The sequence below is a fragment of the Tachyglossus aculeatus genome, chromosome 11 (assembly GCF_015852505.1).
Source record: "Tachyglossus aculeatus isolate mTacAcu1 chromosome 11, mTacAcu1.pri, whole genome shotgun sequence".
Classification (NCBI taxonomy): domain Eukaryota; kingdom Metazoa; phylum Chordata; class Mammalia; order Monotremata; family Tachyglossidae; genus Tachyglossus; species Tachyglossus aculeatus.
In genome coordinates this window covers 10,554,009-10,580,544 of record NC_052076.1, presented here as the reverse complement: position 1 = coordinate 10,580,544, position 26,536 = coordinate 10,554,009, and the positions used below count along the sequence as shown (strand labels likewise).

The 26,536-nt window shown below is 41.8% G+C and overlaps 1 protein-coding gene across 1 annotated transcript in view; it reads left to right on the top strand.

Moving 5' to 3' along the window:
* The first annotated feature begins 217 nt into the window (after nucleotides 1–217).
* Nucleotides 218–26,536, top strand: part of C11H16orf78 (chromosome 11 C16orf78 homolog) — an 83,441-nt gene continuing 57,122 nt past the window's right edge. Inside the window, exons 1-2 of the mRNA XM_038754011.1 lie at nucleotides 218–320; nucleotides 25,377–25,486. The gene's annotated coding sequence lies outside the window, so the exon portion shown is untranslated. The remainder of the gene's footprint in view (nucleotides 321–25,376; nucleotides 25,487–26,536) is intronic.

The following is a 26,536-nucleotide window of genomic DNA, read 5'->3' as shown; positions in this document are numbered from 1 at the left end:
GCGGCGCTCCCCGCTCCACCAATGGCGGCGCCGTCCGCGCCCCTCGGCCAATCGGAACGCGCGGCGCTCCCCGCCCCACCAATGGCAGCGCCGTCCGCGCGCGGCCACCTGACACGGGGCCCGTTATTATTAGATGCGGGCTGGCAGGTGGCGGGCGGCCCCGGAGCCGGCCGAGGGGGGAACGGAGGGACAAAGCGCCCGGCCCGGGGTCCCGCCGCCGCCGCCGCCGCCATCGGTCGGTCGGTCTGAGCGATTTCTCCCCCACCCTCCGCCCGCCTTCTCCGCGACGGCGGCCACCACCCCCCTCGCCCCCCGCACAGGTAGGGGGGCGGCGCCAACCCCCCTTCCCGGGGACGGCTTCGCGGGGTGGCGGGGGAGGACGGAAATATGTTTTGTTTTGTTGTCTGTCTCCCCCTTCAAGACTGTGAGCCCGCTGTTGGGTAGGGACCGTCTCTAGATGTTGCCGACTTGGACTTCCCAAGCGCTTAGTACAGTGCTCTGCACACAGTAAGCGCTCAAATAAATATGATTGAATGAATGAATGAATGAATGAATGAATAAGGGACGCGGAAAACGGGAGCTGGGACGGGAAGAGAAGGGATCCGCCCGGGCGTTCGGGAAGCCGGGGGACAGGAGGATGCTCAGCGCGCTCCAAGGGGCGGAGAGTACTGCGTCTGCGTAGCGGGCTGCGCGGGCCGGTTGGTCGGAGGGGCGGGGCTTCGTCCGGGAGAGGCGGGGCTTCGGCGGAGGCCTTCCCGAGGGAGGGCGCTGGGCGGAACATGGGTTCTAAACCCGCCTTGGCCGCTTGCCTGCTGTGTGACCCTGGCCAAGTCACTTCACTTCTCTGGGCCTCAGTGACCTCGTCTGGAAAATGACGATTGAGACTGTGAGCCCCACATGGGACAGGGACTGTGTCCAATCCGATTTGCTTGTGACAACCCAGCGCTTAGTACAGTGTCTGGCACATAGGCGCTTAAAGAGCTCGGGCTTTGGAGTCAGAGGTCACGGGTTCAAATCCCCGCTCTGCCAATTGTCGACTGTGTGACTTTAGGTAAGTCACTTCACTTCTCTGTGCCTCAGTTCCCTCATCTGTAAAATGGGGATGAAGACTGTGAGCCCCCTGTGGGACAACCTGATCACCTTGCCTCCCCAGCGCTTAGAACAGTGCTTTGCACATAGTAAGCGCTTAATAAATGCCATTATAATTATTAAATACCATCATTATTATTATTATCGTCTCCCTCGGGGAGGGGGCGGGGCGAGGAGGCTCAGCCCTCTTTCCCAGAACGGGGCGGGACCGCACCCTCTCCATCCTTCGGAGTGGTCCATGATCTCCCGGCGTCTCCCTGGAGACGTGCTGCTAGGAGACGTGCGGAGATGCCTAGGGCAGCCGGGAGTTGGGACCCCCTGGGTTCCGTGGCGAAGCCCTTTGCCCCGTACTTCGGATCCCGGGCTCCACAAGACCCCTCCCACAAACCTCCAACCCCTCGGCTCACCGAGACCCTCCGGAGACCGGCGCCCACCACCCTGCAGCGAGCCGCTTATTTTATTTTTAGAAAGCCTGAAGTTTTTGGTACCGGTACCAGCAGCCGTCTGTTTTCTCCCACCACCCTGTTTCCGTCACTTGAAGGCAACTTTCAATAGACCCTGCGCCGAACTCGGTCATCACACTTAATATGAAGCCTTGCTCCCGGTGTGTGTTTGCTGTGCGCGTTTATTCTTGGGGCTACTAGGGCTTTATTATAAAGAGAAAGACATCAGCAAGCGTAGTAAAGGTAAAACGAGCAGCTCGCCCAGTGAATTCTGTCAACCTTATATATATATATATATATATATTTAGCTATATATATATATGTGTGTGTGTGTATATATATATATATATATATATATATATATATATATATATATATATATATATCGTTTGGAAGGTTAATTCAGGAATCCGCTGAAGCCAATTCGGGTGTCACAGGCAGAAGGGAATTGTATCGTGGGAGTAAGTGCCCCTGAGCCTTGTTTATGCTTTTCAAGAAGGCTGAAACCGGATCTAGCTTGTGAGATGTATTCCCACTAGGCAGGGCCAGAAATTTAAGGTGGGGAGCGAGAGGAGGAGTAAGTGACCAGACTGTTAATACTGAGCTGATGGTGTGTGGGAGAGAGCAATTTGGCTAAACTTACTTGTGAAATTCAAGAACCATTGTTTAAAACACCATTCTTTCATTCAATCGTATTTATTGAGCACTTACTGTGTGCAGAGCACTGTACTAAGCGCTTGGAAACCAGGAATAAATACTCATCGTCAGAAATGCCTCTAAGATATCCCCAGAAAGAGACCTTCTCACTTCCTAAAGAAGAGTTGTTGAAAACAAATCATTTTCTCATTTACTAATTTTGGAGTCCCAGACTTTGCTTAACCATGATTTGACACCATGATTTGGCTCTACAGTAAGTACAGCCAGGGTGACTCCTTCTCTAGAGTGTTACAATCTGGCGGGCAGGGATTGTGTCTATTAGATCTACTGTATTATACTCCCCCAAGCACTCGGTGCAGTGCTCTGTACCCAGTAAGTGCTCAGTAAATACCACTGATTGAGTGACTTATTGACTGATTGATTCTGCCACCACAGTGGATGGAATAAAATCGCGGCCTTCTGGCACGGCAACTGGGAGGAGGGATTCCCTTTCCATAGTCTGTTCCATTTGGGGACGGCTCTTCGAGCTAGCTGACGAGGCAGCTATTTGGTTGGGGTGGGTGTGTCAGTGCTAGACAAGAACACAATTATCTCCTATGCTTGAAAAATTTACCAATACTTTAGTTGTCAAATGGTCGTTTGAAAACATCCCATTTTACTTTCTTCAAACTGAGGATTGTAATAAAGGAGGGAAATGTGCATAAAATGCAGTTTATTGCTTCGTTAAACTGCCAAAGTGCTTCCTTTGTGGATACTTATAACCTATCATTATACATGAGTTAAGAAAAATAATTTCACATATAAGGAACTTCTAAGACTTTTCCTAAGTGTGGAGATATTGGAAACCGAGGGCAAAAGTATTATAAGAACATCTGGCTGAAACTTTCAGAATAGCGTTTTACAGAAATGTAGCTATCCTGGGAAACACTTTTAGATTGTAAATGAAGGAATCTACTCGGTTGTTTTTGTGTCCTTTCCCAGTTAATTGGCCCCGGAAGAAATTAACGTCTTTAAACATAGCTTTTGTTCTCGGTGGAGTCAAAGCTTTGTTTCCAACCAAAAAGATCCCTCCCTTTGTGAGGAAATAATGCAGCAGCTATTCTGTTGTAATGATGAGGAAGACGATGAAGTGCATTTATTCCGTGGATATTTCCAGACATTTTTTTCACTCCCACCCATCCTCTCATGAAACTTGTTAAGATCTCTAATATTCAAAAGCCCTCACGGTCCAATTCCTCAGCATTCAATTCTTCTCCCTCAGAGAGTCGCACATTAGCGAGACTATTCTATTCTGTCAGGTGTAGAATTTAGGATTTCATGGAATCAAGTTACAGCATCATATTTTAAGTATGCTAGAAAACGTGGGATAATGGTTTTGCAAACTGCTGAAATTTCAACCTAATCCTGGTTCCTTTGAAGAGAGTATGCAATAATAGTTTTTGTTTTGTGTCTACACTACAGGCATTCCAATAGACCACGCTGCAGCTATCTTTAAAAGTGTCATGTTTTTCACGATTTTGTTTAGCTGTAAATTCAAATTCTTATCCATATGGATAGTTTGAAAGTGTGCCATTTTGGTCTGTAATTCTAATGCCGGTGTGGTTGCCTCTTTTTTTAAAATGTCCCAAAACAAAGTCTGTGATAATAATAATAATAGTAATGGCATTTATTAAACACTTACTATGTGCAAAGCACTGTTCTAAGTGCTGGGGAGGTTACAAGGTGATCAGGTTGTCCCGGGGGGGGGGGGCTCACAATCTTAATCCCCATTTTACACATAAGGTAACTGAGGCCCAGAGAAGTGAAGTGACTTGCCCAAAGTCACACAGCTGACGATTGGTGGAGTCGGGATTTGAACCCTTGACCTCTGACTCTAAAGCCCGTGCTCTTTCCACGGAGCCATGCGGCAAATTCTGATACTTTGAAACTTTTTTTTTTAATCTATATTGAATGGTGACCCAAATCTAAGGTCTTTGGACTTAGGCCTCCATTTCTGAATGGCAAATCAGTCCAGGTTTAGGGTCGATGTGTAAAATAGGATCTAGTGGTGATATGCATGTTTACAATGCCTTTTCTCAGTGCAAGTCTATAGAGCTGAATTTGCCTCTCTCATTTTTTGAAATAATATATCACAATGATTATTTTTAAGGTGCTCCAGCTCTTATGGAAATAACAAAATATGCAGTTTCTTCTTTAAGTTTGTAAGGAGACTCTATCAGTCTAAACTAGGCAATTCCATCTTGATTTGGAAAAGAATGATTAACTCTCCTGAAACATGTTAGAATTTAGGATAAAGCTCCATCATTATTTAAATAGGTGTTCTTAAGAGGGGAAAAAAAACCACAGGTAATATGAAACTCTAGGAATTTTCCAAGGTGCAATTTTCCTGTTATTTCAAATTGTTTATTTGGGGAGATACAGAAGAGTTATTTACTATATTTTTTATTAGACTTGTTCTTGTTTGGCTAGGCTTGTCCTCTATCAGAAGATGTAGGTTTATTAATGGACTTCTTTTATTCATATTGATATTGGATTGCTCACTGGAATCAAGGATTTCAGAAAAATTCACAGTTTTCTGAATTAGTGGCAAGAGAACTTAGTAAAATGGCAAGTGAAATGGAAGTGATTCCTGGCTAGAGGAACATGGGGGAAAAGGGATCATTAGAATCAGGACTTCTACCCCTCTTCCTTCCTGGGGAAGCTAGCATTATTGTCGTTATTTGGTTCATGCTGTAAATAATGGGCCATGGTGTCTCAAGCAGCTTTATCAATGAATCCTATGATAACTCTTAAAGTCAAATTACAGTACAAAATGCCCAAATTTAAAATATTCCTCCAGGGAGACTCTATCATAGTGTTGTGACTACAAAAATAGAAATTTATTGTACCTTATTTAAAATTAGAATATTTATGGGACAAGACCCACTTTAAAAATCACACACCCCAAACCTTAGTCTTTCATGTTATAACAGAGCATAACAGAAAATCCTAAAAAGGAACAAAATTTACATTTCAATCAGGTTAACCCAAGCAGGTGGATCTCAAGAAGATATTGTGACTTGTAATCATCTTCGTTTTGCATTCTAAAATGAGACTTTCAAGTGATGAAAATCAGAAATATTTTTACTCTGGTCTGTTGGCAAGTTTTTCTTTAGCTGGTATTTTCTATTTTAGCAAGATCTCAACAAATGATGTAGAACCATTTACAAGCTTTTATTCTGTTCAAAGTAGTTCATATGCCAAAGTTAAAAATAAACTTAGGATATGCAATTTAAAGTGTAGCTGTTTTTAGTGTGGGGAAGCAGGATATTTGTGCACGAAGCAGATTGTTTTAAGACAAACCATTTACCAGAAGACCCTTATAGTAGTGTCCCAGAAATGACACTCAATCATCTTGCCCCCTCCTACCTCATCTCACTGCTCTTACTACAACCTGGCCCACACACTTCGCTCCTCTGTTGACTGTCTACTCTGTACCCAAATCTCGTCTATCTCGCCACTGACCTCTTGCCCTCATCCTACCTCTGGCCCGGAATGCCCTTCCTCTTCATATCCGACAGACAGTAGCCAATGCCCAAATGAAGGCACCTCTCCTCCAAGAGGCCTTTTCTGACAAAGCCCTCATTTCCTCTTTCCTGCTCCCTTCTGTGCCACCCTGATTTGCTCCCTTTATTCTCCAACCCCTTTCTGCCCCACAGCACTTATGTACATATCTGTAAATTATTTATTTATATTAATTGCTGTCTCCCTTTCTAAACTATAAACTTGCTGCGGGCAAGGAACATATCTACCTACTCCATTACATTGTAGTCTACCAATCGCTTAGTATGGTGCTCTGCACACAGTAAGCACTTAAAAATATGATTACTTGATTAATTGACATTAGGAATTTGAACTGTTGTGCTCAGCTTTGGGATAAAAACTGTGGTCAGATCCCTAAGGCAACCAAAAATTATCCTGTTGTAAATTTCTGGTGTGGGACAAGCATATTTTTTGAGGAGAAAAATCTGAATGATGTACTGACTGCCTACCTACAATTAACAAGAAACATTCTGGAGGGAAGGGCAATGTTTTGGAAGCCATATTTCTGTAGATATCTCAACCATACTCATTTTCTAGCACTTAGCGCAGTGCTTTATCCATTGTAAGCACTTAATAAATAATATAGTAATACCACTACTACTACTGCTGCTACAACTTTCCACCTCCTGATTGGCCTAAACCACATCAGTCCTTTTGTCTCCACTGACACCCTGTGAGGCCTCAGGTAAGGCAAGGCAAACCAGAAGCAAGGTTGAGGGGGGCGGGGAGTGAGGTTGGGGACTACAGGCTTTCCAGCCTCTAATCCTACAACTTTCAATCAGGTAGACTCCCTGACCAGGGAGGAAAGCATATAAAGTCCTTGAACCCAAAGATATACATCCAGGAGGACAGAAGGATTTGCTAACAAGCCTAATGCTTGTTAACAATCAATCGACCAGTTGAACGTACTGAATGTTCAATGTTGCTAAAAAAAAACCTGGTGTATTTGGTGATACTTTTTAACCTGGCATTGGAGTGCCACTTACAGACAAATCTTATGTGAACACGGAATTTGACCACCTTCATGGGATTGTGGCTTGTGGTAAATACCTTTCAGCATGCAGGAGATAGACAAATTTGTAGTTGGCAATATGTTGGGCATGCTTCACATTTCTTGACCTTGTTTCTTTTCTCCTCAATGTAAATAGATGTAGTCAAGAATGCTGAGATGTCAAATGTATTGAATCCCAGCTAGAGAAGTTTGGGTTACCCCAGCTCTATACAGAGCTGATTGACTGTGCCAGTTTTAGCATTTTTCGTTAACCATGATTAACATATATATTTTTGTTGGAATACTTTCCTTAAGTAGATCCTAAAGTTGTATCAACTGTCACTCATCTAAATCTGTTTGCATAGCTTAAAAATAATATGTGTATGTCTGGCATAACTTTTCACAAATATGGAATTCATTGCTATTCTGTAGTCAAATCTTATTGAAAGATTTGGCTCACATAGAGATTGCCCTGAGTGCCCTGATTTACTGACGGGGTCTAGGAAAAGCCTCATGGCTTAGTGGTTGGGGAGAATGGGTCTGGGAGTCAGAAGGACCTGGGTTCTAATCCCAGCTCTGCCACTTGTCTGCTGTGTGACCTTGGGCATCAGTTACCTCATCTGTAAAATGGAGATTAAGATAGTGAGACCTTTGTGGGACAGGGATTTTTAACCTGATTAACTTGTATCTACCTTAGAACAGTGCTTGAAACCTAGTGAACACTTAACAAATACCATTGTTATTATTATTATTGTTCTCTGACCTTGTCTGGCAATTGAGTTCCCAGATGGAGCTGGAGATGGGAGCCAGGTAGTTTCAGTATTGTTAGAGTCAGAGTTAGGGTCATAGTCTTGTCCTTTGAGGCAGTAGAATTAGTCATATACATAACAGTGTCATCTCTCAGGATACTCTCTCAAGACTTGTGACTTTGCTGGATTTCGTTTGGGTCTTGTGATTGCTCAAGGCATAGATTTTTAAATTATTATTATTATTATTCTTGTTTTGGGCTTTTAGTCAGACCTGATTGAGTTTTTTGGTAAATTGCATTTCTACATTGAAGTAACTTTACCCTTTGGGCAGTTGTTATATTTTACTCTCTCAAGTGCTTGGTACAGTGCTCTGCACACAGTGAGCACTCAATAAATATGATTGAATGAATGCAGGAATGAATTTGGTATTCAACCCACCCTCAGCCCTTTTGTACATATCTGTAAATTATTTATATTAATGGCTGTCTCTCTCTCTAGACTGTAAGCTTGTTGTAGGCAGGGAATGGGTCTACCGACTCTATTGTGTTGTATTCTCCCAAGCTCTTATTACAGTGCTCTGCACATGGAAAGTGCCATTAATTGATTGATTCAAGACTCTTAGACCCAGGTAATTTAAAAACCAAAGGTGGAGATCATTGTTAATGCAATGCATTACTATGCTATCCCTGACCAGGAACATATTATTTATGTGAGAGTAAGCTTAAGGATTTTAGTAATTGTCTCTTGCTCAATTATTCTTTTTAGTTGCAATTTTAAAAGCATAATGTGTGGCACACAATTGGATGAACATGTTTGAAAGTCAAAATTTGGGAATTCAAAGCAAATTTCTTCATTTTGTAGGTTTCCTCCTTTTGTTTAGACCTATTCATGGAGAAGTGGCATGGCCTAGCAATAATAATAATAATTATAATAATTATGGAATTTGTTAAGCACTAACTATGTGCAAAGCACTGTTCTAAGCACTGGGGTTGATACAAGGTAATCTGGTTGTCCTACATGGGGCTCACAGTTTTAATCCCCATTTTACAGATGAGGTAACTGAGGCACAGAGAAGTTAAGTGACTTGCCCAAAGTCACACAGCTGATATGTGGCGGAGTCAGGATTAGAACCCATGACTTCTGACTCCCAAGCCTGTGCTCTTTCCACTAAGCTGTGCTGCTTCTCTGTAGTGTGTGGCCTTGGAGTCAGAAGGACCTGGGTTCTAATCCTAGCTCTGCCACTTGTCTGCTTTATGACCTTGGGCAAGTCACTTCACTTCTCTGTGCCTCAGTCACCTCATCTATAAAATGAGTCTATAAAATAAGACTCCGAGCCCTGTGTGAGACAGGGACTATGTTCAACCCAGTTAGTTTATATCTACCCCAGTGCTTAGTACAGTGCCTGGCACATAGTAAGTGCTTAACGAATACCACAATTATCATTATAAGTAGTAGTAGTAGTGCTTTAAACAGTGTCTGGCACATAGTAAATGCTTAAGAAATACCATAAAAAAATAGATGGCTCAATTGTGGGGGTTTTTCCTAGCATATTCCTGAAGTCCTCTTCTTTAAGTAGAGAACTAATATTTTTCCATACTTTTGTTTTTCTTTGTTGTCTTTGACATTGGTTTGTGTAACAATAACTGGGCGAGTTCCATTTCTCATGATTCCTAGTAAGTGTCATTTTATATTAAGCTGGGACTGAGTTTCCTTAAATAGAAATCTCACACAATGCTGAAAGCACACCTTGGTGAGTTTGGTATAAGAGGTGCCTTCTCAGCAATGTATAGTAACTGAAAGAGAGCCCTTTGGACTATCTAAACAGATTTATGGAGACTCATTATACAAAACTACAAGCCAAGCTTCCCCCTTATCACATGGAGTTAACAAAGAAATGAAGTACAAACTGAGATAGTAGATGGTGAAGAACATTTAGGAGGGCTGCCATTTATCTACAGAAATCAACTTTTTGACCCCATTCCCTGGTAGCATGCCTCTCTACACAGTGAAACAAAGGGAATGTGTGAATCTGCTTCCCTTGGCAAGTTCAGGGATAATGTTGGCTTGTAGAAGATGCGTTTTGGGGGCCAAATGAGATCAATGCTTTGCAGCATCCCTGGAGATGGTATACTAATGCCTTTTTGTTGCCAGAAGGAACGATCCAGGCACACAAGTATAAAAGAGAAAGAATCATCTGCCTCATTGAATAGGGTTATTGGGTGGAATTTAATTTGTCTTTAACTGAAAACAAATGTAGGGGTACAGGCTGGATGGCAATTTCCATTTATACTCCACTCATAGACTTGGCATATTAAACATTCGTATCAGTTATCATCAAGATGCACTTCTTTATGACTCTTAATTATGATCAAGTGCCATCTAATGTTGGCTTAGTGTGTCTGTACTCAAGCAGATTTTATTATTAAGCATTTGAGATAATGACCAAATAAATATATTTCAAAAAATGGACTTAACTCCAGTTTACTTGGATACCTGCAGAAAGGTTACCCTTTTATAGGAAGATATCAACATCTGATTTTAGTTTAAAAGTTGAGTCTTTGTAGATTAAACATACTTAAGTGGCATGTCTTTCTAGAATGGCAGGCATTTTTTTTTCTTTTTTGGTATTTATTGAGTGCTTACTATGTGCAGGGCACTGTAAGCTTTGGGGAAAATACAAGCTAATCAGGTTGGAGCTCACAGTGTTAATCACCATTTTACAGATGAGGTAACTGAAGGACAGAGAAGGGAAGCCACTTGTCTGCTGTGTGACCTTGGGCAAATCACTTCACTTCTCTGGGCCTCAAGTTACATCATCTATAAAATGGAGATTAAGACTGTGAGCCCCACTTGGGACAACCTGACTACCTTGTATCTATCCCATAGCTTAGAACAGTACCTGACACATAGCAAGCGCTTAACAAATACCAAAATAATAATAATAACAATAATGATAATAAGTGACTCGCTTAAGGTTACACAGTGGAGAAGTGACGGAGCCAGGACTAGATTCCAGGACTTCTGATTCCCAGTCCCATACTGTATCCACTAGGCTATGCCACTTCTTTATTTCCAAGTAAGCAATGAATAACTATAACTAAAAGTGGGTTTTTTTAAATTTAACAAATTCCCTTTTCCTTCCCAAATTTGCTTTCTTTGGGAAGACTGTGTGAATCATTTTTCCACCTAGCTTTGGGCTTCTGCAAAACTGGCATAGCTTTTTTGTGGGTTGTCTTTCACTGGAAGTAGTGTTGCTATTTAGCCACATGAGGAAATCCAACTAGGCCTTAAAATATTTAGATATTGATAGTCCCCTACTGTGAGTAGGTGCTTTTAAAAAAAATGGTATTTGTTAAGTACTTACTTTATCAGGCACTGTACTAAGTACTGGGGTAGATATAAGGTAATCAGGTTGGATACAGTCCATGCCCCACCTGTGTCTCACAGTCTTAATCTCCATTTTACAGATGAGGTAATTGAGGCACAAATAAATTAAATGACTCAGACAAGTGGTGGAATCAAGATTAGAACTCAGGTCCTCTGACTTGCTCATTTATTATGACAATTTTGGTAGCCTCCAAAGCAGTCTTCCAGAGAGCTAAGAGCGACACTCCATTTTATTGGCAAATTTTTCACAAGCACAGGATTAGAGAAAGTTAATTCTGTAGTAAGTTCTAAATTAGCCCTACAGCCTCAGAAGCTGCCTCTCAGGCTTCAGGGGTGAAATGCAAAACAGACAAATTCCTCTCCTTTCATCCTCTTTTCCTTTTAAGCACTCATCTTTTTAGTTTGATTGACCTATATTTTCTTCAAATTTCATGAACTATGAGCATGCATTAGGTAGGATGGCATCACAGCTGATAGAAAATATACTAGTTTCAAATTCAAACTACTCAGTTATCCTGAAACAAAGTTACAGATTGAAACAGGAGAAGTAGCATGGCCTAAGTGGAAAGTGGAAAGAGCACGGGCCTTGGAATCAGAGGACCTGGGTTCTTATCAGAGAAGCAGCGTGGCTCAGTGGAAAGAGCATGGGCTTTGGAGTCAGAGGTCGTGGGTTCGAATCCCAGCTCCGCCACATGTCTGCTGTGTGACCTTGGGCAAGTCACTTTGCTTCTCTGAGCCTCAGTTACCTCATCTGTAAAATGGGGATTAAGACTGTGAGCCCCATGTGGGACAACCTGATCACTTTGTATCCCCCCAAGCGCTTAGAACAGTGCTTTGCACATAGTAAGCGCTTAACAAATGCTAACATTATTGTTATTATTATTATCTCCGCTCTGTCGAGTCCTTGCTGTGTGACCTTAGGCAAGTCACTTAGCTTCTCCGTGCCTCAGTTTCATCAACTGTAAACTGGGGATTCAATGCCTGTTCTCCCTCCTACTTAGTCTATGATCTTCATGTGGGCAAGGACTGTGTCTGACCTAAGTGACCTGTGCCTGCCCAGTGTTTAGAACAGTGTTTAACACATAGTAATTGCTCAACAAATACCATATAGAAAGCCTTTTGTAATCTTATAGCAAACATGTGGCTCCGTTGTAACATGTTCCCCCTCTTGTCATATGGTTTTTCTTTTATAATCAATGAGACAGTCACAGAGGCAAGGCAAGAGATATTATGTAGGAGAAGTCCTAAATCTACTGTCATATATTGCATATCATTAGCAGGTTGTGTCATTTGGAATTTTTATCCAGTGGGTTCTTTTGGTGGGTAATTTTGAGCAGACGTCACAGGTATAATTTAGAGACACCAATCAAGGCTTTGAAGCTTTTTCAAATTGATGCAAACCATGGAGGGAGAAAGTAAAGAATTAATAATATCATCATCTTTCTGTTCAAGCAGTTTCACAAGTGATGATTTCATGATCTTGGATGCTTTGGGAGCAAGGGTTGGGTGCTACTGCACAAACAATTTTTTTCTTCAACTCCAGTGGGAATCTTCCACTGCATGAAGATGAAGCTCACATGTGTGCTTAAACTAAATGCAAAGTAATGGTCGGGAATGGAATTCTCTAGTTCATGTACTTTCTTTGGACGGTACCATTTCAGCCTCCAAAAAGAGTACTGTCCACCAGTGAACCCACTGTACATGTTCTTTTTACTAAGAAATAGCAGTGTAAATTTTGTTAATATTATTGTGACGGAGTAAGTAAACTGAAGTTTGCCTACACTGCTAAATAGGTGCCCTGAGTGAAACTAGTGGATTATACTAATTTAGCTTTTAATGATTAGAGATTTAAGCATAATTGGTTAAGGAGTTTATCTACACAATGTGAGTCACTCCCATAATGTGCCATTTTAAAGCCTGTAATTTTCAGGTGTTAAATACATTTTCCAAGTTATCAGGAGAAGTGCTGTAAAAATGATCTCTCATTTTAAGCATACAAATGTGTTATGCTTTATTTGTTTCCTCTACACCTACTCACTATTATTATGACTTTCTGTTATGACATTCCTAGCTCCAGGACATATTTATATGTCCCTAAGATATCAGTGCTATCATTGCTTCATGAAGGCTGATCTTGTCTCAAGAGAAGTAATCACTTTTTTTGTGTTTTGGATGGTATTTGTTAAGGGCTTACTATGTGCTAGGCACTGTATTAACCACTGGGGTAGATACAGGATTATCAGGTTGGACATAGTCCCTGTCCCACACGGGGCTCTCAGTCTTAACCCCCATTTTAGAGATTGAGGGAACCGAGGCACGGAGAAGTGAAGCAACTTGCCCAAGGTCACACAGCATTCAAGCAGCCGACTGGGATTAAAACCCAGGTCCTTCTGACTCCCCGGCTGCTTCTCATTTCTTTCTAGCTGGTGATGGCCAGTTGAATGAGGGGCAGCAAACTAAGCGTACGTAAGCACTGAGACTGAAAGTGCAGCCCAATTACAAGGAGAAGGCAAGTCAGAGGTGGGACAAGATAGTGCAGTGGGACACTGGATCAGGAAGGCTTGGATTTTGTACAGTGTAACTCCTTGTGTAGAAGTATTGTAGCTGAGAATATAATCCATGTCTTTATTTAGGCAATTCACTGTTATGGTGCTTTGTCAATACATCCCCAAAGTCTTTCTGTAATGGTCATTTTGCTCAATGTCTCCTATGGGGACAACTCACTCTGCTTTCTCCAGCCCAGCAAAGAAGATCAATAGATTGAAAATTCCTATCCTCACTTTTCTTTATAATGTGACATTTTCCCCCTGTATGAGGTTTAAAAGGTGAGATATTACATTCTAGCTGAAATCTCTGAAGAATTTGTGGGGGATCCTAAGATCTACTGTTCCTTTTCTCCTGCCCTTTGGGGTTTACATCTTGCCTTCCATAGTATTTCCTGGTGTATCAGGATCTGTTAGACTCTCCCTCTCTTTGACTCCCTCTTTCTTCTCTCTCCTCCTTTCTTCCTCCTTCTCTTCCAATCTCTCTCCCACTCTTTCTCTCTCCCTCTCCCCCCTGGTCTCTCCCCCTTGCTCTCTCTTCCTCTCTCTCTCCCCTTTTAACTCTCCCTCTCTCCCCCTTTACCTCTCCATCTCTGTTTTTCTCTCTCTCCCTCTGTCCCCCCTCTGCCTTTAATAATAATAATAATAATGGTATTTGTTAAGCGCTTACTGTGTGCAAAGCACTGTTCTAAGCACTGGGGAGGTTACAAGGTGACCAGGTTGTCCCGTGGGGGCTCACAGTTTTAATCCCCATTTTACAGAAGAGGTAACTGAGGCACAGAGAAGTTAAGTGACTTGCCCAAAGTCACACAGCTGACAGTTGGTGGAGCCAGGATTTGAACCCATGACCTCTGACTCCAAAGCCTGTGCTCTTTCCACTGAGCCACACTGCTTCTCCTGTCTCTTCCATTTGTCCCTCTCTCTTTCTTTGTCCCTCTCACTTTCCAGCTTACTTTTATCATATCCTTCTCTTACTGGGTTTTTGAATCTGCCTCTGAACCCACAGGGTGCTGAGGGATAGATGTCAAAGATTTTCTTTTCTTATGATGCTCCATCATCTCAAGTCATTCAAGAGGAGTGAAAAGCACACCATTCATCCCACCTATCTGGGAAAAACAATGATGCAACACCTTTCTCACTTTCTTTTCCTAATCTTCTATTCCTAAAATGTTAGATGAGTCCTGAAGGATGAGGTCAGAGCAAACACTAAAAGGTTCTTCACCAACTAGGACTCACACTGAACCCCATCCTCTCCATCCTGTAACCTTGGCATTATCTTTGAGCCAGGTCGCTCATTCAACCCACATATTCAATCTGTCACTAAATCCTGTTGGTTCAACCTTCACAATATTGCTAAAATCCACACTTTCCTTTTCCCCAAAAACTACTACCAGTGAAGATTAGTGGAAAGAACATGGGTTTGGGAGTCAGAGGTCATGGGTTCTACTCCTGGCTCTGTCCCTTATCAGCTGTGTGACTTGGGGCAAGTAACTTAACTTCTCTGTGCCTCAATTACCTCTTCTGTAAAATGGAGATTAAGACAGTGAGCCCCACGTAGGACAAACTGATTACCTTGTATCTACTACGGTGTTTGGCACATAGTAAACACTTAACAGTGTGGCTCAGTGGAAAAGAGAACAGGCTTTGGAGTCAGAGGTCATGGGTTCAAATCCCAGCTCTGCCAATTGTCAGCTGTGTGACTTTGGGCAAGTCACTTAACTTTTCTGTGCCTCAGTTACCTCATCTGTAAAATGGGGATTAAGACTGTGAGCCCCCCGTGGGACAACCTGATCACCTTGTAATCTCTCCAGTGCTTAGAACAGTGCTTTGCACATAGAAAACATGTAATAAATGTCATTATTATTATTATTATTATTATTATTATTATTATTAACAAATACCATCTTGAAGATTATTATTATTACCACGTGAATCTAAGCACTTATCCTAGCCCTCCTTGATTACTGTATTAGCCTCCCAGACAATCACTCTCCCCATCTTTAAAGTCTTATTGACGGCACATCTCTTCCAAGAAATCTTCCCTGACTGAGCCCTCATTTCCTCTTCTCCTACTCCCTTCTGCGCTCTCCTGATTTGCCCCTTTTATTCACTTCTCCCTCAGCCGCTCTGCACTTATGCACATACCTGTAATTTGTTTATTTACATTAATCAATCAATCATATGCATTAATGTCTGTCTTCCTCTCTAAATTGTAAGCTCATTGTGGACAGGGAATATGTATACTAACTCTGTTATAATGTATTCTCCCAAGCACTTAGTACAGTGCAATGCACACAATAAGTACTCAATTAATAAAATTGATTGAATGAGCAAATCCCCTTACTACTGTAGGGCAGGGGCACAAAGCTGGCCACAAATACAGTAGGTCACCCCCTTTGCCCCTGGACTTGGGGTTTCAGCGGACCTGGGGGTTATGGACCGAAGCGACTGGATCAGACCTGGCCCCTATTCTGGCCTTTGGACCCATCTGGCCCCTCCCGGCCTTGAGAATTTCTTGGAACCCATTCTAGACCAAGCAGTATCTGATGCACCAATGCCAGAACAGTTCATCCAGCCAAAGACCAATCACAGAGCTTCAAACCTGGAGATTTGCTGAAGTTAATGAAATACTGCCTTGTTCTTCATAAAAAGCAGTGATTGTGCATTCAGCATCTTTCTCCCAAGAATCTCCTGGGATGATTAACAAATGTTAACAATTGTGGGAACGATGATCTGTTGCCAATAAACATTCAAAACAGCAAATGTTCTTCTACATAGATCTTCTACATAGACTTTAAAATTCTTTCCCACATGTAATGGAAAAGATTTGTTCCCCTAATTGTGAGAGCAAAACCTCCCACTCCCCCTACCCCCACCTCCGCCCCGCTACATTTTTTGAAAGGAAAACAGATTGGTTTGGATTTTACCCCTGTTGCCAAAAGTTCTGAAGGCCCCAAGAGTTTCTTCCTGAGATAGATTCTATAATGCAGTTAAGCGCTCCAGAGGAATACTTTTAGCTAAGAGTTTCAAGAATCAAGGAAAACAAAAATGTCCAATATCTTCTACATGTGAAGAGGAAGTAGGCAGTGGAAGATGCCTACATGGCCCCATCTCAGATATCTTCCCAAAGTCCAGTCATCTATATAGATGAATATTCATCTTTGAGTCAGACGTTTTGAAAAACCCGGTTCTAAATATTTTCAAGGGACACCCACCCCCCTGCCCCCAACTTCAGTCGTTTTCCTTAGGGGAATCCCAAACAGCAGTGAGTGGCTGAAGATCAAGGGACAACTTGAGCCAGGGATGTACTCCCAAAGCATTTCCTCCAAGAGGCCTTCCCTGACTAAGCCTTACCTCCTCTTCTCCCACTCCCTTCTGCATTGTCCTTGCACTTGACATTGCTCCCTTTTTCCACCCCTCCCTCAGCCCCACAGCATTTATGTACATAACCATAATTTAGTTACTTATATTAATATCCATTTCCCTCACTAGACCATAATCCCATTGTGGACAGGGAACGTGTCTACTGACTCTCGTATGTTGTACTATCCCAAGTGCTTAGTACAGTGCTCTGCACACTGTGAGTGCTCAATAAATACGATTGATGATTGATTGGCACAAAACCTCCCCTAGTTTGAGAGCAGAGCAAAAACTCTGCTTCCCCCTCCTCTACCATCAGGCCTTGGAACTCCCCTGGAGCACCAATCCAGTTCAACGAAACCATCAGAACCATTTTTTGATGATCCTGTCTGACCATTACAGTGTGTGTCCGGGGGAGGGGGTGGTTGCATCTTTTCTATTTATATAAATGTTTCAGACTGGCTGTGTGGCATTTCTTCTTTCTCAGAGTATGTCAGCTGCTTCATCAAAGCAAGAGCAAATCAATAAATACTTATTCGAAAGTCCTAATTCCCAAGAGCTATTTGGAAAGGTTTAATAGTGTGAAAGGATGTTTTGAGATCTCATGATTATAAGTCCCCTGGTTCTACTCATCTGGTAGCAGCTCATCACAATGTGTTAAGCAGTGAGTCATGAAAAAGACCATCCAAACCCTGAATTAGTTAGCAGCTCAGTGAATCTTTCCTTTATGAATTTCTAACTAGGGCAACATTTTTTTGGCATGTCCACTGACTTACATTGGTATGAAACAACTGGAATTTTAGGATTCCTTTTGCATAGATAGTAAGATTATAATTATATAATTATAATCATTATTATCATTATAATCATTATTATCATTATAATCATTATTATAATTATTTTATTTTTTAAACACTTACTATGTACCAAACACGGTTCTACACATTGGGTCAGATACAGTTCTTATCTGACACGGGGTTCTCAGATTATGGTTTGTCATCAGCACAGTAGAAGCAGTGTGGCTCAGTGCATAGCTTGGGAGTCAGAAGGACCTGAGTTCTAATCCTGACTCCACCTCCTGTCAGCTATGTGATCTTGGGCAAATTACTTAATTTCTCTGTGCCTGTTACCTCATCTGTAAAATGGGGATTAACACTGTGAACCACATGTGGGACAAAGATTGTGTCCAACCTGATTGTCTTGAATCTACCCCATTGCTTAGTACAGTACCTGGCACAAAGTGATTGCTTAACTAATACCATGAATAAGAATACCAATAATCGTTTTATTTGTTAAGTACTTACTCTGTCCCAAACATGGTGCTAAACATGGGGGCAGTTACAAAATAATCAGGTCAGACACAGTCCCTATCCAACACGGGGCTTTCAGACAAAGATCTCTCACCATTTGGAGCTTACTGATGGTGTAGAATCTCCATTTGGTTTCAGTCCTGTTGTCTCTGGTCCTCTATGGAACTGAGCAATAGGTGTTCTAGTAATCCAGGAGATCCTCTTAGAGGCACTCTTCAATAAATAATAGAGTGAAAGAGGAACAGACTTATCCTGGCTGGGTCTCCCACACTGCTAGTGACATGAGATGATGGAGTGGAAACGGAGAATGAAATGATTCCTACAGAAGGGATGGGGGCAGGGGCAGAATTGAGAACAAATTGGAAGAGCAAAAACAAAATAAAACGAGAAGCAGCATGGTCTAAAGGAAAGAGCATGGACTTAGGATTCAGAGAAACCTGGGTTCTCATCCTCGCTCTACCATTTGTCTGCTATGTGACCTGGGCTGAGCCGTTTCACTTCTCTGTGCCTCAGTTACCTCATCTGTAAAATGACTGGGAGCCCCATGCAGGACTGGGACTGTGTCCAACCTGATTATCTTGTATCTACCCTGGTGCTTAGTACAGTGCCTAGCATTTAGTAAGTGCTTAACAAGTACCATTTAAAAAAAAAAGAGAGAGAGAAGGAAGCAGTAGCAGGCTAATCTTTAAAATGTCTAATGGCCAAAGTCCTTCTTGTTTGCAAATGGGTATGGGTGTCTCTGGCTCTGGAGGGGTTAAAGAATTGACTTGACAGGTACATAATAAGAATTTCTAATACTGCATCTAGGCTTCTACAACATCTTTGACCCTATCTATCTTTCAGTAGCTCCAGCTTTTTGTTGGCATGCGTGAATGTCCTGGACAAAAATGACACTTGGACGCTGGCGGAAGGAGTTGCATTTTCAGTTGAAAGCATAACTCCCACTTTTTTCTTCATTTAATCCTCAGTAGTGTTTAAACTTCAACATCTTTAAAATAACTAGAAACGTGACACTCCAGTCACTCTTTTGACAAACTGAGAACAACAAATTGTTATCTGCTAGTCAGAAAATGTAGAATTTCATCCAGATGACAACGAGCAGAAATGTTGAGGAGGAAGCACAAAATACAATCTTTAAGGGCTGCAGAATTTTTTTAAAAATCCATACTTATTTTAGAATCTACCCCAAGGATTCCACCTCTACTTGACAACATTTTATTATCAAATATCCAAAAATCATTACTACAATATCACAAATACACAACAACATTAAAAAAATGGACGTTGTTCTCCCAGGAAAAGGATATAAATATCCACAAGAAGGGCTCTTTTTTTTTCCTGAGGAAATGATTATTAGTCAATTAAAACACTCAGTGACAATCCATGTAAAGTAGTTTTCACTTTTTAGTTTCAGAGCTTGAAACATAAAGATTTGAGAAGAGTTCACTAGGGATAGGAGGGAAGGCAGTCTGATGCCAATGAGATTCAAAAACATGCAATCCACGTTTGCTAGCTGAATATTCACTGTCTCACAAAGCTGGTTTTTTTTTTATCAACTCTCCTGTCATTATGCCTAAGGACTCATGCAAAAAATATTTTCCAAATAAGTAATATTGGAATGAAAACTATTTTTTGATCCCGCACAACAAAGCAATTTGGGTCATTTGATGGAATATTGGCTTAGGTGTTCAATAAGAACATTTTGATAAGAGAGCTGGAGAATTGATCAAAGGATGAAACCCTTATATGCCCTCTAACCATGGTTATAATAGCCATTTCATGGAAATCCAAACAGATTCTAAATATTTAAGGTTTAGAATTTTGTTGATTTGCTTCTTAGTTTCTGGAAAGCAGTCAAAGAGAAGGTGATTAGTTCAGTGGTTTTTAGTTTGGAGCCATTCATGAGCAGCATGACCTAATGGAAAGAGTACGGGAAAGAGTACAAGTAAAGAGTCAGGGGACCTGAGTTCTGATCCCGGCACCACCACTTGCCTGCTGTATGAATTTGGGCAAGTCACTTAACTTCTCTGTCCCTCAGTATACTCAACTGTACAATGGGGATGCAGTACCTGCTCTCCCTCCTTCTTAGACTGCGAGCACCGCATAGAAAAACAACCTTGTTTGACCTGACTGATGTGTATATATGCCGGTGTTACAGTGCTCGACAAATAGTAAACACTTAACAAATATCATTTAAAAGAAAAAAAAAGCAACCAGCCTATGAATTTGTTGTGACCACCAACAAAAGAGTCAAACCGATATGTGTTCTAGAAAATTTCATTTTTTCGAGGATTTTCTTCAATGTTTCTTTTCCGAGATAATCGTTGTGTTAAAACTATGGGCACAAAAGTGTTGTATTATCTGTCGCAATGACTACAATATGGATAAGAATTATTTCTTCACCCATCATTGTGCATCCTACAAGTAATTCTTCCTCATTATTAGCCTCTTTAATAATAATGATAATAATGATGATGGTATTTGTTAAGCACTTTCTATGTGCTGAGCACTGTTCTAAGCACTGGGTTAGATACTAGGTAATTAGGTTATCCCTCACAGGGCTCACAGTTGTAATCCCCATCTTACAGATGAGGTAACAGACAGAGAGAAGTTAAGTTACTTGCCCAAAGTCACACAGCTGACAAGTGGCAGAGCCGGGATTAGAACCCATGACTTCTGACTCCCAAGCCCCGGGTCTTTCTGCTAAGCCATGCTGTTTCTCTTTAGAACACGGTCTCTAAAATTTTTTACCCCTTCCCTGAGCTGGTCATTTTGAAGCAAGTTTTTCCTGTCTTAAACCCCCACTATCCAAGTTCCATGTTTACAATAGTCTTTCCAAAGTGAATTTTCAGGCATGCTTCATAAAGAATTATTCACATTATGAATAAGTGCATTGGTTTGGTTCCTGTAATTGTGGAATAGCCAGTGGGCTTGGCTTGATGTCAGCCCACTGTAAGACTGCCTGGTTGTTTTTAGTGACTATTTCTTTTATTAACACTAGGCTTCTTGTTAAATGGAGTGCACTGTCCTGCATTCAGCTCAGGAATTCCAAATAAATAAGGTAAGAATAGTATTTTCCCAAAGCCATAAATGTAATAGAAGGAAGCCGTGCTTGGGCCTTAGAAAGATCTCTCCTGCTGAGAATCTCACATCTATATTGGAGTTTGCTTTGTTAATCAGGTGCAAAATAAGGCAGCTTTTTGTTGTGCAGAAGACTATTATTAATTTTTCATAAGAGCAGCAAAGTTCTGAATAGTCCAGAGCATTTGGAATCAAGCTCTTAGAGATTCCAAAGAGGGAAGAATAAGAAAGCCAAAAGAAGGGTGTGTATTCTTTCACTGGATATTTATTTCCCTCATTTAAGATGGGAAAAAGAATGTGAACTAACAGTTCTTCAATCTGAACCTTGATTTTTTTAAAAAAAATCCCTATTAATGTTTTTTATGAATTATGCCCCGACCTTCAGCTTTGCCCTACATTGTGTGAAGATGATTCCTAAACACTACTTTAGTTTCGTCAATTAAGGCAGAAGGTATATGTATTCTACTTGATTCTAGCATTAGTATTATCCCAAGTGTGGCATTTATGTCCATTTGGTTCTTGGGTATAAATAAATACCTAAGTAGAAAGACCAATGTGTACCCTACCAGGACTAATAAACTAAAATAATATGGCATTGATTTTGTTCAGGGTGTCTAAATGTGTTTTTATAACTACATGTTTTTATAGCTTCTTCACAAAACTGACATGAATTTCAGGCAATTAAGAAGACATGAATTTCAACGCATTTAGGAGAAGGTTTTGTCTTCCCAATGTGTCTGTAGTCTTACAAAATTGCAATACCTTTAGATTGGCAAAGTGACCACAAATTCCTAGACTTGAACTTCATCAAAACGATATAATAGATTGCCATAATGTATCACTCAGTCAATCAGTGGTATTTGTTGAGTGCTTGCTGTGTGTAGGGTACTGTACTAAGCACTAACACAATGCAACAGAGTTCGTAGACATGATCCCTACCTACAAGGAGCTTTCAATCTAGGAGGGGAAACTGACATTAAAATACATTATGGATAGGGGAAATAATGTGTTTTAAGATGAGCTCATATTAGAGGTGAGTGTGCTAAATCTGTTGAAGTGTTTTTTATAGTTTTCATCAATCAATATAGATAGTAAGGAAAGAATCCTTCAGATTGCATTTGTGTATTGTGTTTGAAATTCCTCCCAATTAGAAGGGAGGAATTAGAGAATTAATGACCCAAAACTGTAAGTTGCCTGTGTTTGACTCTCTGAAATCCTGGCAGACTTGAGCCCATTCATTCATTCAATTGTATTTATTGAGCGCTTATTTTGTGCAAAACACTGTACTAAGTGCTTGGAAAGTACAATTCGGCAACAAATAGAGACAGTCCTTACCCAGTGGGTTCACAGTCTCGAAGAGGGGAGACAGACAACAAAACAAAACAAAGCAAGTGGACAGGCATCAATTGCATCATTGTAGATAAGTAGAATTATAGATATATTCACATCATTAATAAAATAAATAGAATAATAAACATGTACATATATAGACCAGTGCTGTGGGGAGGGAGAGGGGTAGAGCAGAGGGAGGGAGTAGGGGTGATGGGGAGGGGAGGAGGAGCAGCAGAGGAAAAGGGGGGCTCAGTCTGGGAAAGCCTCCTGGAGAAGGTGAGCTTTCAGTAGGACTTTGAAGGAGGGAAGTGTGCTAGTTTGGCGGAAGTGAGGAGGGAAGGCATTCCAGGCCAGAGGTAGGATGTGGGACAGGGATTGACGGCGGGACAGGTGAGAACAGAGGCACAGTGAGGAGCTTATCAGCTGAGAAACGGAGTGTGTGGGCTGGGCTGTAGAAGGAGAAAAGGGAGGTGAGGTAGGAGGGGGCGAGGTGATGGAGAGCTTTGAAGCCAATAATGAGGAGTTTTTGCTTTATATGGAGGTTGATAGGCAACCACCGGAGATGTTTTAGGTTGGGGGTGATGTGCCCAGAGCATTTCTGTAGAAAGATAATCCAGGCAGCAGAGTGAAATATAGACTGAAGTGGATGTTGACTTCAACTCTTTTCTTTTCTGGTAGAGCAAATTTCCCATAGTCTGTTGACCTCAGTTAAACCAGGATCAGGTTTCCTCTGCAAAGGCCAGGTTTTCTCTGGAGAGAGTTTAAACTTTTGCTGGTGACTGTAGGGTAGGATATGCTTTTGTTCCATCCAGAGCAGTAGCCTTTTTAGCATGCTCTAAACCTATGTCTATCCCAATTCCCAGAATTGCTCCGTTCTAGGTTCCATCTGTGGGCCTAATGTCTGTTGTCCTAAACAGAAGTAGTCCATCTCTCTCCAGACCCTTTACAAAGGAGAGGCAGCGAGGTCTAGTGGATAGAGTACAGACCTGAGAATAGAAAGGACTTGGGTTCTAAACCTGACTCTGCCACTTGTCTGCTGCATGACCTTGGGCAAGTCACTTAACTTCTTTGGGCCTCAATTACCTCATCTGTAAAATGGGGATTAAGACTATGCCCCTATGTGGGCTAGAGACTGTGTCCCATCTGATTAACTTGTATCTACCCCAGCACTTAGTACGATGTCTAGCTCATAGTAAGTGCTTAACAAATACTATTGAAACAAAAAGGAGATGATTTGCCCAATTATCTACGTCCCACTCTTTTGATTGACAGCCGACTTTCAAATACATTTAAAATGAAATAGCAGCACCTTCAGAGTAGAAGTGATGATGATGATGATGGCATTTGTTAAGCACTTACTATGTGCCAAGCACTGTTCTAAGCGCTAGATACCAGGTAATCAGGTTATACCACATGAGGCTCACAGTCTTAATCTCCATTTTACAGATAAGGTAACTGAGGCACAGAGAAGTTAAGTGACTTGCCCAAAGTCACACAACTGACAAGTGGCGGAGCCGGGATTAGAACCCACGACCTCTGACCCCCAAGCCCCTGCTCTTTCCACTAAGCCACGCTGTGCACTCTACCAAGTGCTTTGAGAAGTAGTGTGGCCTAGAGGAAAGAGCATGGCCCTCAGAGTCAGAAGCCCTGGGTTCTAATTCCAGCTCCACCACGTATCCACTGTGAGACCTTGGAGAACTCACTTCACTTCTCTGTGTCTCAGTTCCCTCATCTGCAAAATGGGCACTCAATACCTACCTGTTCTCCTGCCTACTTAGACTGCCAGCCCCATGTGGGATCTGATTATCTTGTATCTACCCCAGCACTTAGTACAGTTCTTGACACATAGTAAGTGCTTAACCAATAGTAATATTGTTATTATTGTTATTATCATTAACAATAACAGAACCAAGAAGTGATACATTCCTTTGCCACAAGGAGCTAACACTCTAACCAGGGAGACAGACATACAAATAATTGAATGCACATTGAAATAAACATACACAAGCAGAGGATTCATTCATTCATTCAATCGTATTTATTGATGGGCCTGAATGAGTTAAAAATGCCGGATAGAAATGGCTAATGGATTTGTGTGGCTTAGAGTGTTGGGAACTAATCAGGGAAGGCTTGTTGGTAGATTTCGAATTTTGTTGGAGCAAGTGGAGGACTTTAAATGTGGGAGAGTTGTGTTCTGTCATATTTGGGGAGGGAGGCAGCATGATTGAGGGGTCTTAGGTACAAGAATTGAGAGCCAGACGTGGTAAGAAGGTTAACTTGAGAGGGATAAAGAAGGTGAGTTGGATAATGAGTGAAGAGGGCAGATAGGTAAGGAGAAGTGAGGGTGGAGAGAGCAGGTAATTAAGGAGGAGCGAGTTGATGGAGATCCTTAAAGGGCATCGTGAGGAGTTTTGGTGTTATGAGGAGAGGAGAGATATGTGCTGAGGGAAGGTTCAAGAAGCAGCTTGGCCTAGCAGAAAGAGCATGGGACTGGGAGACAGAGGACTTGAGTTCTAATGCCGACTCTGCCAGCTGCTTGCTGTGTGACCATCTTCTCTGCGCCTCAGTTCCCTAAATTGTAAAATGGCATTTCAATGCTTTTTCTCTCTCCTACTTAGACCGGGAGCCCCATGTGGGACAGGGACTGTGTCTGATGTGATTAACTTGACTCTACCCCAGCACTTAGAATAGTGCATGACACATAATAAGCACTTAAGAAATACTTAAAAAAATATTCCTGGAGCCACTCAGCCCACTGAGGCATCCCTTACATTTTCAGAGGCAGATTCCCTTTATTATAAAACTGAAGTAGCAATATTTTTAAAAAGTTGACTGTTCTGTCTCCCATCCAGGTTTACTTGAGGTTGCGACAGAAGCTCTTGTTCCGACAAGGAGTTGTCACCACCAGAACTGATTTCCATGAAGGTGGAATGAGGGTGCGAAATGCAACTGGGTCAGCTGGGTAAGGATGAGTTGCTTTTGGTGTGTTTGAGGACATGGGAGGAGAAGGGATTTTAAATTCAGTGAAAATATTCAAAAATACCCATTTGCTATTTCCTTGTCAGGATATTAAGACCCTGGCACCTGCTTCATTCATGAAATTCCCAGAATTGAATTGATAATCCAGAATTTGTAAATGTGGGATATCCCCTATTGCTTGGGAAATGCTGCTGGTACTTTGTGGGGGAGAGGGTCAGCTGACCCCTTCTCTTACCAAGTATTGCTGTTAGCAAGTTGATGGGGGCCTGGGTAGCTTCTAGTTAGGGAAGCGTCCTTCCCTTCTACACCCAACTGATCTTGGTAAGACAATTCCTCTCTCCATTTTTCCTCACCAACACTATTTTTTTCAATGAAAAAAAATACTTAACAATGCTTACTATGTGGCAGGCACTGTACCAGGCTCTGGAGTAGATATAAGCTCATCAAGTTGGACACAGTCCAAGTCCCACATAGGGCTCACTATCTTAACCCCCAGGAAACCAGGCCCAGAAAAGTTAAATGACTTGCCCAAGGTCACACACAAGCCTCTGACTCACAGCTGATTTAATGTCGACATCTGTAATGCTATCTGAGCACCAACATGCCTCTGTAGACTTGTCCTAACTGCTATTGTCCTAGAGTTTTTTTACTGTTGTTAGGTAGCCAGTGAAGCCTTACTGGAAAGGAGTGGGAAAGCAGGAAAAAATAGAATTGGGGGTGCAGAATTCTGGATGCAGGGATGAGGATCTCAACCTAATGGACTTCACCATTGCTGTTTGATGTCTTCGGCTGGGGATTTGTCGGGAGCTACACACTTTAGCACCTTTCTACACTCCTTCTGCTGAAAGGGACCATTTCTCCTTGAGAACCTGTCTTCTCCCATATTGTCCCGGGGATACTCTTACTTCATTCTGTCCTTGGCCATTTCCACCTTTCATCTAATCTGACCATTGTGTGAAAAAGATTAGTATTGAAGGAAATCAAAATCCATCTGGTACACACAGTTTGGGGGAAGAAAAATAGAAAAATGCTA